Here is a 14,152-nt window from a genome sequence, read left to right as displayed (position 1 = left end):
ATAGTTGACCACCCACTCCATACTCCTGTACTACTTGCCAAAGCTTATCCCGAGGAACCCAGTCATATGCCTTCTCCAAGTCCACAAAACATGTGTAGACATGCTTGGCATATTCCCAAAATTTCTCAAAGACTTGCCTTAAAGTGAAGATTTGGTCAGTTGTGCTTCTACCAGGACGAAAGCCACATTGTTCTCCCTGGAACTATGACTCAACTATGCTCCTGCACCGTCTTTCCAAGCACTTAGCATACACTTTCCCAGGCAGGCTGAGCAGAGAGATGCCACGATAGTTACTGCAATCCTTCTGGTCTCCCTTCTTAAAGACTGGTATTATTATGCCTGTCTGCCATTGCTTTGGTGCTCACCCAGATATCCAAGCAGCCTGACACACTCGAGTCAGCCAGAGAACACCGTCTCGATTTAAGGCTTTTAGCATTTCGGGCCGAATTTCATCATCGCCAGCAGCCTTGCCCGATTTTAGCGATTTTATTGCTAAATGGACCTCTTCTGCTGTGAGACTAGTCATTGCCCTGATCTGCACCTCTTGGATGTCCACAACTGCTGGGCCACCCGGGTTAAGAAGGCTCTCAAAGTATTCCCTCCATCTGTGAAGGATATCCTTCTGGGTTGTTAAAAGTGCACCATCAGAGGCCTTAATCCTTGCTGTGCACGATTTCCTCCCTCGAAGGCAGCGGATGGTCTGCCAGAATACTTTGTTCGTATTTGCATAGGATGATTCTAATCTTTCTCCAAAGGATTCCCAAGCCTTCTGCTTTGCTGTCTTTACTGCCTTAGCAGCAGCTTTTCGTGCCTCAGCATACTGCAAACGCATCTCAGGTGACCTGACTCCAAGCCATGTTAGGTAGGACTCCATTTTTGCCCGGACAGTTTTTTGGACTTCTTGGTTCCACCAAGGTGTCCTTTTCTCACTGCCCGTTGCCACGCCGAGCCGCTTTCTGCCACACCATGAGAGTGCAGAGGCAGTGACAGCTGTTCTGAACAGCTTCCATTCCTCCTCAACATCTGCATTATGCTTGGGAATCTCTTTGAACCTGGAGGAAATGTCATCTGCAAAATTCTTCCTCACAGCCGCATTTTCTAATGTCTCCCATTTCACGCGGTATAGCTGCTTAGTCCTACCAGCATTGATGGTAGCATCTGGTTTCTGAAGCCATAGAGTGCACACAACAAGGTGGTGGTCAGTTGACAATTCTGCCCATCTTCTCACACGAACGTCCAACACTGAGGAAAATAGGTCTGCTGCTATAAAGAAGTCAATCAGAGACCTCTGTACTAGTGTATCCCTGTACCAGGTATACTTATGGACTTCTCAATGCTGGAAGAAGGTATTCATTATGGACAAGCTGTTAGTACAGCAGAAGTCCAATAAATTCAACCCATTCGCGCTAAGGTCAGGGGCACCGTTCCTCCCAACCACACCTCTCCATGTCTGGTCATCTGTTCCAACATGTGCATTGAAGTCGCCCATTAGCAGGACTGATTCCATGTCTGCCACCCTGTCAAACGCAGCATCCACTTCCTCTAGGAAGGCAGAGTATTCTGATTCCAGATTAGGTGCACAGCGAAATCATGGTTTTTCATCTGAAGCCTTAACACACATACCCGTTCTCCCAATCGGATCCACTCAGCAACACAGTCTGATAGCTAGGGGATTGTTAGTATCCCCACACCCGCTTGAGCAGACATTGTCGGGCTCACACCAGAGTAGTAGAGCTTCCACCCCTTATCCAGGTCGACAGTTCCAGAGCCTCTCCTCTTGGTTAAAGAAAGCCCGACTAAGTCTAGCCGGTAGCGCTTGGCTTCCTCGACCAGTTCCAACTCCTTCCCTGTCAGAGAGAGGATGTTCCAGTTGCCTAAAGCCATAGTCTGGTGCCGTTGTCGTTACCATTTCCGTCCTTTTGCAGAACCATTTCTTTGCGCTGCCCTAAACACCTCCCCAAACGGGTAGCGGGCCCATTGATGAAGTTTCCTCTAGCAGAGTGCTGAGGAGTGGTGTCTAAGGGAGACTGTGACATATTTTTCGAACGGGTCCCACTGCCTAAAACCCGAACGCGTCCCTTGGTAACCCGCGCGACGGACGATGCGGTATGAACAACATTTTTTGATGGCCTGATCATGTTACAGTGTTTGATAATGTAATGTTGGCACAAGACGAAATGACATAGAAAAATAGGAAAGATTCCCCTCGAATACTCTAATAGCATTCGGGGGAAGGAGCAAGAAGAGAAGAAAGAAAGAATGAAGGGATGAAGAGGAGGGACCAGTCTACAGATAATATAACAGATGTATATTACTTGAAATAAGGCATGGTCCAGCATCAGGTACTCGGGTTTGCCACACCCATACTCACTAAATTGAGCCCTTGATGATACATTTCAAGAACTTCATACTAAAAAAAAACGAATTAAACTACAGAGAAGATATCATAGCTCTGATTCTTAAAACATTGATTAAGATAGTTTCCTCAGCTCCAGAGAATGTCCTTTCAAAGATTACCTAATATATTCTTGAAAGGAATCATTGGAGGAACACGACCAAGAGGCAGATCAAAATGAACTTGATATTCGGAAGGAAAGGTCACAATTATCGAGCTTCAGAAAGATGGACAGAGATAGAACCAGATGGCAACGATTTGCCATAGGCAACTCAACCCATCATCTGACAGATGAGAAAGAAGAAACTGAAAAAGCAGGGATTATTACCTCCTGTCGGGAGTATTCTGGAAAAAATTATAATAACGAACTTTGTCTGTCTTTGAACCTCATTGTAACATTAATTTTATGGACACGCGGTTGAATGATTAAGACTACTAACCTGTTTGTAAGTACTAACCTTATGAGAATGGCAGTGTATCATTGGAATCATGGATAATGAAGGAATCCAGGAAATTTGTGATCCGATTTAATTTTTTCCATTTCAACAGAAAAATAATTATTAGGAGGATGGGATCATGTTAAGCATACTTCAATCCTCAAACCTCCTAATAATTTTATGGACATGTAGAAAAAGTAAGAAAATTGTCAGTACTAGCCTTGTGAGAAGAGCAGAACATTATTGCAACCATTGAAAATGAAATAATCTATTCAATTTTGAAGTTAGATAGAGCTAAATGGCCTCGCCTACTCCCTCTATGCAGGAATAAAAAGGCGTTAGTTGAATTTTTTTTAATGAAATTTTTGATACGATTTGTATAGGTGAAAAAAAAAGAAATTATTTGGATATTAAGTATACTTCGAGAATACCAGATTATATCAAGAAAATGCTGTTCAATTTGGCATAGAAATATTCTTTTGAATTTCTATCATCTGTCAAAACAGAGGCATATTCACAAGAAACTATAATTTTAAGAGGGTGAGTGAAAAGTTCTGATAAACACCTACAACCAAAATCACGGGTTCGTGCAACAAGGGAAGGACTTTTTTCTCAGAGGAAAGCAAATAATGCTCAGCGTCGTAACAGGTCGTGGGGAATAATAAGTTCCTTCATGGTGATAATGCCAATTTTTTAGCACACCATCATATTTCATATTACTGAGCGATAACTGAGATCTCACAGAGTACAAAATGAATTAAATAGACAATTTTATTGCTATATCTGCAGATGTCTCCAACAGACTAGTATATTTGTTCATCAGTTTGGAATTAAAGTACGACTAAGAATTTAGTGATTATACAGACAGACAGACAGTATATAATTTAATGCCAAAACGTGAATTTGGTAGAGAAAAAAAGGATCGTACTCTGCACATAATACAAATACAAATTTTTGAGGAACGAGAAGACAAGTTAAACAAATGTTCGTACAAATTAAAAACAAGAAATGGGCAGAAAAAACTTTAATGTAGGATGATTAAATCTGCTACCTGGTCTGCAGAAGTATTCTTTCAATTTGTGTAGGAATGAAATCCTACTTCCTTTCACAGTGTGAAATTTCTTTCTCCATACTTCGGATGTTAATTTATAGCCATAATATTTAGTGGAGAAGATTTAACATGAAAAGTATAGTATCAGACCAAATGTTCATATGAAGCAATGATAAATAATTACTTTGTGTTGGGAAAAAATATACTTAACATAATAAGGATAAATAATATAGAAAACCATTCGACCCACAGATAATCTTTGCCTTATGATGTCACAAAGTAAGATAAAATCACATAAACATCATATCCACCAGCATGTGCAAAACAAGTTCATGAGTCATATGCACAAATGTTATATTTTTGAAGAAACAGTCAGGTTAAACACTACAATATGGAAAAACATTCGCATCGAGTGTCATTTCACTTACTGCAATTGTTCATCCAGTCCAGCTATCGTATTGTGTTTTGTGTCTGGTAAAGTAAAATAATGGGTGAGCTCAACGATTGCAGTAAGTGAAACGACACTCGATGTCTTCTAAATTTTCTTTCTTCAGGAAAATAACAGGACAGAAAACTTCACATAGCTCTAAAAGGATGGAAACCGAATATTATTTTAGAAGATACGTATGTTGTATTCTGGTTATCGAGAAGTACGTGGGAGAGGTTGCACCGCCAGTGGAGTGATATCCTAGGATACTTCGAAAAAAAGAATAGAGTACGAATTGGACATTGGAGACTGTTATATTCTCAAATGCCAAGATGGTGAACTAATGACAGAGGAAACACGAAATGGTATAAGTAAACTTTTCTCTATTAACTGCGAAGAAGCCGAACGATTTTCACCAAAAATGTATGGCATTAATAATCATTTACTATTTTTGGAAACTGAATTACAAGCTGTTCGTCTCATGGGAAGAATTATCGGAAGCCATTTAAATTCATCGATGATTAAATTAGACTTTCAAGACATTATTCAATTCGATAAAGGTTCTTTATTTTGGGACATTTATGAACATTTTACGAAAACTGTTTGTGTATATCTGATGACAAAAGAAAACGAGGAATCGATAAACAGACATGGTGTCATTTCCAGACTAACACCATATCAAATGTATGCAGCTGTGTTTCCTATAGTATCCGTTCTTAAGACTCTTTTATGTGACCAGTTATTTTTATGTAAAGTAATAAGAAACAGTGAGTAACGAACATTTTCTTTATTGAACTCATTGGAAAATGTTAAGAGTGTAAACAAAATATTGTGAAATATTTTTAGGCAATTACATGTTTGGAATTTTTCTCTGTGAATATACATGTAAATAATATTTCAGCAAAATAAAATATGCATTTGTAAACTTAAATGAACAGATATGTTGTTGTATTTCCCACGGTGAAATGATTATTCAGGTATTCTGTTTAGAGATTGATATATAAATCCATAACTTCATACCTTAAAGCAATTCTGTTTAATGTTTCATTAGGAAAATGAACTTTAAGATCTAGTATATGACATCAATACAAGACCATATGTGAAAAAATCGGCGACAAAGAAATTTTTAAACAGAATCATTAATACAGATCAAAAAACATCATAATACAAGAAAAAGTAAATGTAATATACATATATATATATATATATATATATCACTACTGTGGAATTAATGCCAGGAATGGATAAATATATATATATTTAAGATTTTCAGTTATTCTGCTTAGAAGTTGAAGTAGATTTTGAAAAGCATATTTTAAATTTTTATGAGAAATGTATCTCTTATTAAGAAATGTGGGAATGCAGGCTCAAAGCTACAGAGCAGTTTTCATGAATACAATGAAGTCGGGATTAGAATGTTGGTGTCATTAGTATTCCAGAAGGACCGTCCATAAACATCAGAAGTGAGGATATGAGTTATGATTAGACACCATTGAGTTTACATTCATATAAACATACCACTATATTCTAAAGTTTTAAATGTTTGGAATTTTGTTACATAGAAATTAACAAAGGATACTTCAGAGCTAACATTCATTGAAATAACAATAAAGAACTATTTATTTGTACTGGCAAAAGAAGTTTCTAATAAGAAATCGCCAACACAGAGTCCAAACCTTGTTTATCTCATTTCTTTTAGGTCAAAACATACTAATGTAAATGAAAAATACGGCGGTTCTAAAGCATAATGTTTGGAAGTTATAATAACAGAGGAATTAGTGAAATTTTTACTCAGTTATTCTGTTTAGAAGTTGATATATAAATCCATAATTTTTATACCTAATAATCGGTTAAGATTTTAAACTTAACAACTGCCCGAAAGTAGGGTTACCATATTTCTTGAACAATATACCCTACTTTCAGACACTTGTTAAGTTTAAAGTCTTAATTTCTAAAAAGAAAATGATATGTCTACAGTGGGGAGAAAATACGAAGTTTCAGATATTAGTGGTGTTATTGATGCTCAATTTCTATTTGATGAACGCTCAAGTTTATATTTCCTAAAGAAATTTGTATTCCTGATGGAATTATTGTAAGATAAGCATTGACAATACCACCATGTAGTTGGAAAGAATTACCTGAAAAAGTTAAAAACGCAGAATTCTTGGTTAATTCAATATAATCATCAGCTAAAATGGGACAATGGTTCTCTATCTCTGCACAATCTAAGAGATTGGATTCATTTTAGACATCATGGACTTTACAACTGTGTCATAAATAACTCTTTTAATATCCCAACGTTTCGCTTCATATTAAGATCATCATCTGGAGCATATACAAGTATACAGGACAAGCTAAGTTACATACAGTAAGCTAGAGAAACAATGAATTGATCACAAGTTATTCTACTGGCATGACCTCTAGTGAACAAAAAATGTATAAACTACATCAAGCTAAATTCTATTTCTGATAACATGAATAAACATTAAGAAAGAATGTTTATTCATATTATCAGAAATAGAATTTAGCTTGATGTAGTTTATAATTTTTTTTTTCACTAGAGGTCATGACTTCATTGACATACAAACGTGACATAAAAAGGCTTATCATATATATATATAGGGTAGATAATTTATATGACCTTAAATAAATACAACATTCATCCCCTGAGTTAATTAATGTTTTTATTATATGTAGACATAAGCTTTAACCATCACAGAATTGCCCCCATGTTTCATTGTTGGAATAAGCAATTTTGAATTGTAGGCTTCCTCAGGTATGCTCCGAACGTAAACTTGTCCTGATGTAATAAACAGAGTGAAAGTCGGCTCATCTTACCATATCACTTTTCCAAAGTCCAGGTTTGACAGTCGTGACACCGTAGTTTAACTCATTCTAGCATTCTTTTCAATAATCAGAGGCTTAGAAATTGCAGCTCTACCGTGAATATTGGTTTTCTGAAGCTCGAGTGAGACAATTTTTGTGAAAAGAGGCGCAGCAAAATGAATACTCAAGTTTTGTTACTTGTGGTGCAGTAGCAACGTGATTTTTTCGTAACAAACCTTCTCAATGACCTACGAACTCTGTCATTTTGGCCCACTGTTTCTATTCAATGATGTCATGCCATGATCTGTGTACGCCGAAACTGTGGATCTCGATAACCTAATAAATTGGCAGTTTTTGTCGCAGATGCTCCAGCCAAAACCGGATAAACGATTTGTCTTCTCCTAAAATTTTCCGAAAATCGGAAAATTAGACTTGTCTGATATTCCGAGCAATCACTAGTGCGCTTGCATGAGAACTAGAGTGTAAACAAAACAAGAACATTCAGTGCTGCGACCACAATTTTTTTTGTTTTTTTAATGTAGTCAACCCAAATTCTATTCCTAATGTCTTAGTGTTTCCAGTTCAGAAATCGAACACAAGAATTAAAAAGGCACACTATTTTGAAGGTACCTCCTAAAAACCGCTGTTCATTCACAACTTTCGAATTGCTTAACACTTTCTTCAAAGTTGACTGTTGAATCAAACATATTTCGACCGATTGTGACAAGGAATGCGCAGACTCACTGTCCTCTTTCCATTACCACTTATGGATCGTGCGATACTTGAGTAGATATCTTGCTCAGATGATAAGGCCTCCCTATCTGGAAGTCGCCTCTTTGTGACATCTTTTAAGTTGGGAATGTTGGTATAATGAGAGAGAGAGATGCACAATACTCGACAAATCGGACATCGAATGTAATTAACATACAGACCTAGATGAAAGATTCCGTTCTGCTACAGATTTTATTTCCCATTGCAGCTATTGAAACAGAGGATATGTTCTTTGGTGGATGAACCGATGGATTACATTTGGAGGTTCACAAATATGGAATACAAGGATGATATAAAGCAATATTTACATATCAAATTCATGAATATGAACTGAAATTGGCAGTACAAATACCAAGATAGAGAACATAAATCAAGGATTTAGCTATAATCTTCGATTGGGGTGATGAAGTTGGAACTCTGCAGTGCAGCAATTTTGATTTCTCTCAAGCCAGCGGCTGCATTAGGGCTTCAGCACAAATGCAGCCTCTGGCTTGGGATAATATAAAGGTATACAGGATTTCTTTGTAGATATCACCAACCAGAGTTGACGGTAAGAGTTGTAACGAAATCTCATTGTTGACTGGCAGATTTGCCCAATGTGGGCTTTATTCAAAGGCCAAGACTCGGTTAGATATCTCTAATGACGTTGTTTTCTGTAACTGAGCAAGCACATTTTGCTTTGTTATAGTTAACCCAGCAAGTCTGTCGGATTTTATTTATTTTTTATTATTTTTATTCATCGAGGGAGGGCACCTTCTCTACAACGTTCTGTCTCAATCAACTGCGCCAACGCCATCATTATGTAATATATTTTTTTTCCCATTTTCGATTACTACTACTTTTATTTTTACAACTGCACTTTCCAAATCAGATTTGAAAGGCAGAAAACCACATTTTTACTAAAGTTCCATGGGTATATGTTGATCAAACATAGGCATGAGCCCCAATCATGCCTATGTTTGTAGCCTGTTATAGCAATTTTGCTGCAGGAATAGATCAGTCAGCATTTCTCAAAGCTTTTTATCATTTGTGTGCTGCATTCCGCGAAAAGCTTGATAGTTTAGGCTATTAGTGAAGGATCAATAGACGGAGATTGGATGATCATTTTTTTCCCCCTTTTTTTTACATGACTTTTTTTGGCTCTACTTCACCCAATGCTTTTTTTATTATTATTATTATTTAATGGCTGCTTTTTTTTAGTGCTTTCTCGATGAAAATTGCTCATCGATATATTCTTTTACCGTTTGCATGGCTTGTGAAAGTCAAGTTTTCTGGTAAAGTGTAATTGATTTACATCATAGAGAATAAAAAAAAAACATTTATTTATTTAGTCATTTATTTCCGAGTTTTCAGATTGGTGCATCCAAATTGACTTGTATGCAGTCAATTATTCCTCCAATGTAAATTATTACACGAGTGGTCTATTGCTTGTTGCTACAAGGTTACTAGCTCTGAGTGATGAACTTTCTAAGTTAGTTTTCTTTTTCATTTCTGCAAGACAAATGTCATCCACTTTAAAAATTCCTAGGTATTTATGATTAGTCTTAAGGCAAAGTTTTAATTCTACTTCATTTCTCTACTGTTATTTTATTCTGAACAACCGAAAATTTCACCAATTTAACTAGTTCAAATGTCATATAAATGCCTTTGCTGATCCTGACTACTGAGCAGTAGGATCAATTTCCCTGAATGATTTGCCATGACTGTGAATGAGTTCAAAGAAAAGTGTAATATATTACACGAAATCGGAGTTGACCATATAATAATGATAAGTTTAATGACCAGAAAGGAGAAGCAGCTGGGCACATTCAGAAGAAACTGGTTAAATGAAACAATCCGACACAAATCATGTTATATATTAATAGCAGGAAGAGTGAAAACATGGTTAATCGTAGAGAGAATGTTAACAGACTCAAAGGACAAATCTATAGTAACAACTTCAAACATATGGGAAGTATAGATCAGGAGATAAGGATGCTTTTACCGGGCCAAACCTTTAACTGTGTACTAGTGTACTTTGGAACAGTGGAATCCCACTGAAGTGCAAGCTTCAGAATAACAGAAATTACCTTGTGCCTTATGCAGTAGAAACAATAACCAAAACAAGAAATAAGTAAAATAAAAGTATTAGAAATGAAAGTTGAAAAGGCATTGTTAACAATAGAAATGTGGATATTAGGAATTTGTGACTAGAAACTGTTAGATGCTTACGAATTCTCTCTTGAAGCAATTCGAACAACACATGCCTTGGATTGTTTCATGCCATAATTCTGGTATAATTATTAGCCATATTTAATTTGTATGAATTCGCTCAAACAAAAGTTGAGTTAATTTTTTTTTTCAATTATTTGAGGATTCATACTATTCTTTCTAAACAGAATGGGCGAGGAAAGATTAGCAAAACAAGTGTTCTCTGCCAGGTTGGCAGCAAAACGACCCAGAGCAAGACCAAGATATAGGTGGATTGATACGGTACAAAGTGCCTTAGACGATAGAAATATAAGATCTGATAACGTTGGAGTCTTGACAAGTAACAGACTGATTTGGAGGAAAATTGTAGATAGGAAGTTAGTAATGATATAATTTTTTTCATGTAGTACTATCATATCCTGTACACCCCTTGTGGGTACATGGCAGGAATTTGATGATAATGATGATACTAATCTTTTCTTAAAAACGCCTTTAATTCCCATATATAAAGGGAGTAGGCGAGGCAGTTTTAGCGCTAACCTTTGGAGACCGAGTGTGCAGTTCAATCTCCACCGGTAGCCAATCACTGAGATGTCTGGACCAAAGTTATCACTAATTTAAGCATCTCGCGGTGAAGAGACGGCTAAACAAGTGCCGCCATCTCGTCGTTCCTAACTCTAAGACAATATTTTTTCTTATTTCATTTTTTGTAATGTCTGAAATAATGCGGGTTCTACGGTCGATTTTCTTGAGTTTACAGGATGAAAAAATCGTGCCAGACTAACTCGGAACCGTTCGAAAAAGGGACTAGCAAAAGTTCCTCCAGTCGGCGACTAGAATCCAACTGATGAGGCTCTTTCTTCCTACAGTTCAGTGTTGAGGAATGCAAACACAACTTCCGTACAAAAACACAGGTTTTGTACGTATTCTAAAAATATACTTTACTCTGATATTCAACAAACTATAATACTCTTACGAATTAGTCAACAAATCTTTCTTGAACGTCTACATCTGGTAGGAAACCCTGCAGACACACTACTTTAAGATGAATATATTGTGGAATTGTTTTCAAATATTGTTGAATAAACTAAGATTGAGACCAGTGTATTATATCTGCACATTGTGTTCTTCAGGTAAGTTTGCTGGATGAAAACCTCCAGTTTTGAGTTTCTCGCAGTCGAAAAGTCCTTATAAAAGATTCTTTGTATGTCAGATGTCCTTCACATGCAGATCTTAACAACCAGGGTAGACAAAGGTATGTATTCACCAGAAATATTAATATGGGAGGATAACTGGCAGGAAGTGCTGCTAATGATAGCTGAATTTTAAAACAGTGATCTGAAATAAATCCTGTGACTTTGTAGACAGTAGATTTCAAGTTGCCTATTGTAGAGTCAATAGGATGAACTTGAGAGCATTTCATCCTTGGCCACAAGGACAAGGAGATGAAACATAGATTAGCTGGAAGAATAAATTCATGGAAACAAAGAAAGGGAAACTAGTACTGATTGTGCAGAGTTCTAACCTGAACCCCATCAAACACCTGTGGAACAAATTGGAGCGGCGATTGAGATCGAGCAGCACATCCTCAATCTGTCACTGAATACAATGCTGCTTTGATGGATGAATGGAGACAAATTGTACCTGGTGTATGCTGCACATTGGTGAAAAGGCTCCGTCAAAGGGTGCAGGAGGTGATCAACATCAAAAGGTAGAAATACCCGATAGTAGAGTTTGCCTGTTGGTATCAATTGTAAATTGCTAGTGTTTGGACAATTATTGGTAGATAGCGTATGTGACATACCTTGACACTATAAACTCTGGATAGGTAGAGAAAACAGGAATGCAAATAACATGCAACAATTACAGAATGATTTGAATCAGCTGGAATTGTGGGCATGTGAAAATGGCTATCACTTCAACGTTAATAAATGTAAAGATATTCAGTGGTATATTGGAGGGATTACGCTAGAAGAAATTGATCAAGTTAGAGATCTTGGAGTTTTAATGTACAGGAAACCGAAGTTCAATGGTTATAGAGAAAATATTGGAAAAAAAAAACTTGGAGGGCAACTGCAATGCTTAAACTTTGACACTTAAGGATATGCAGATCATTTTGCCATTTTACAAGGATTTCATACAACCTCAACTAAGTGTGTAGACCTTGGCTCATTGTTTCTGAGATGATGCAGATACAATGTGAAGTGTTAAAGATGATACTGGGATTGCAAAACACTGATTATGAGGATGAATTAAAATGTGCGAACTGCTGTTACAAGAGAAATAGGCATGATTTGATAGACTTTCAAACGGGTCATGTCATATATAGGATACCAGAAGATGGAATTTTTCATTTTATAGAGGGTGGGAAGAGGATATCTATGGAAAATGGGAATAAAGGCAGTCAAAAAAGGTGTGAAAGCTAGATTTTTCTTTCACAGAACAGCGTAGGAAGTTTGCCTTCTGGAGGGTGATTAAAGTGGTGCAAGTAAAGCTAAGGTGGTGCTGAAATAATGAAGGTTGTAGTACACAAGGTAATAATTTGGAGGTGTGTTGAGTGCATGTAGTGAGAATGAGTTCAAGAAATGATATGACAGCTTGTGTAGGTGTAGGATATATATATATATATATATGGACTCCTCATAGTAATAATGTGCCTTTCCACATTTCAGGCTTTTGATAACCTTTTCAACCCCAAATACTGATATGTACTCCTGATTTCATTCTTCTCGCAACACATTTAAGTCTTTCAAAGCAATTATTCCAGATATTTAGAAGTTCTTTAGTTTCAGTTTTCATGCCACTTTTACCCTCTGGGATTCTTTTCACAGTACCTTTCCTCCATTTCAAAACTTTTCAACAGCCTCAAGTTCATTTTGTTATCTTACCACTATTTATCTTCTATATTTTATAGAAGACAGAAGAATATATCTATATTCCCGTCTTCCCCTGACTTTTCTTTACCTGCTGTGGAAAAGAATATTAGGTTTTAAGAAGCTGAAGAAACTATGACAGACGTTTGTGTGTCAAGAAATGCTAAAAAATGAAATGAAAAGTCCGCCTATGAAGAGAAATCTGATAAGTTTGGAATGTGGGGATCATCAAAAGTAAGAGAATTGGAGCAAGATTCCTCTGCAAAAAGTAAGATAGGGTTATATGTTGGAGTTAATAAAGTTCAAAATGTTATCCTTATGCCATTGGAGTTTCCACAGTTCATTCAGTATCAATGATTCCTTTTGTCTGCGCAGTTAACCTAGTGGCTTTGCAACCATATGCCTGGGGAAGGAGTGTCCTGGGTTCGATTCCCATCGCCGACGTGAAGAGCTTAAGGATCTTTCTCAGCCATAGCCAAGTTGGCCGGTCTTGGGCAGCAGGGTATTGTATGGTCACTTGAACAGAATGGGAAATAAAAGTTAGCAAAACTGGTGACTATCATGATGGCAAGAGTCAGAGGAAGACCATGACCCAGATGGACAAATGCAGTCAGAAATGAGTCACAGAAGATGGAAATTTGGCAGATGAATTACGACATCCAGTGAAAGATCACCTCACCAGCCTACAGCATAAGTTTCCTAGATTATCCAATACTTAAACACCCAGTCATAAATAACTATATATAAATAAATGTGTGTGTGTGTGTGCACACATATCAGATTCAATTGGAAGAAAACTATTGATAGGAAATTAGTAATAATGTACTCAATGATATAGTACATCATAGTATTCTGCACACCCCTTAACGATACATTTCAGGATTTAATGATGATGATTTGTGTGTGTGTGCAGCATATATATATATATATATACAGTATATATACTGCACACACACACAAATCATCATCATATATATATATGCTGCACACACACACAAATCATCATCATCATATATATATATGCTGCACACACACACAAATCATCATCATATATATATATATATCATCATATATATATATGCTTCACACACACACAAATCATCATATATATATATATATCATCATATATATATATATATATGCTGCACACACACACATCATCATCATCATATATATATATAT

Source organism: Typopeltis vanoorti, chromosome 15 (assembly GCF_054136105.1).
Source record: "Typopeltis vanoorti isolate ZY-2024b chromosome 15, IOZ_Tvanoo_1.0, whole genome shotgun sequence".
In the NCBI taxonomy this organism is placed as follows: domain Eukaryota; kingdom Metazoa; phylum Arthropoda; class Arachnida; order Uropygi; family Thelyphonidae; genus Typopeltis; species Typopeltis vanoorti.
This window is presented reverse-complemented; position numbering follows the sequence as displayed.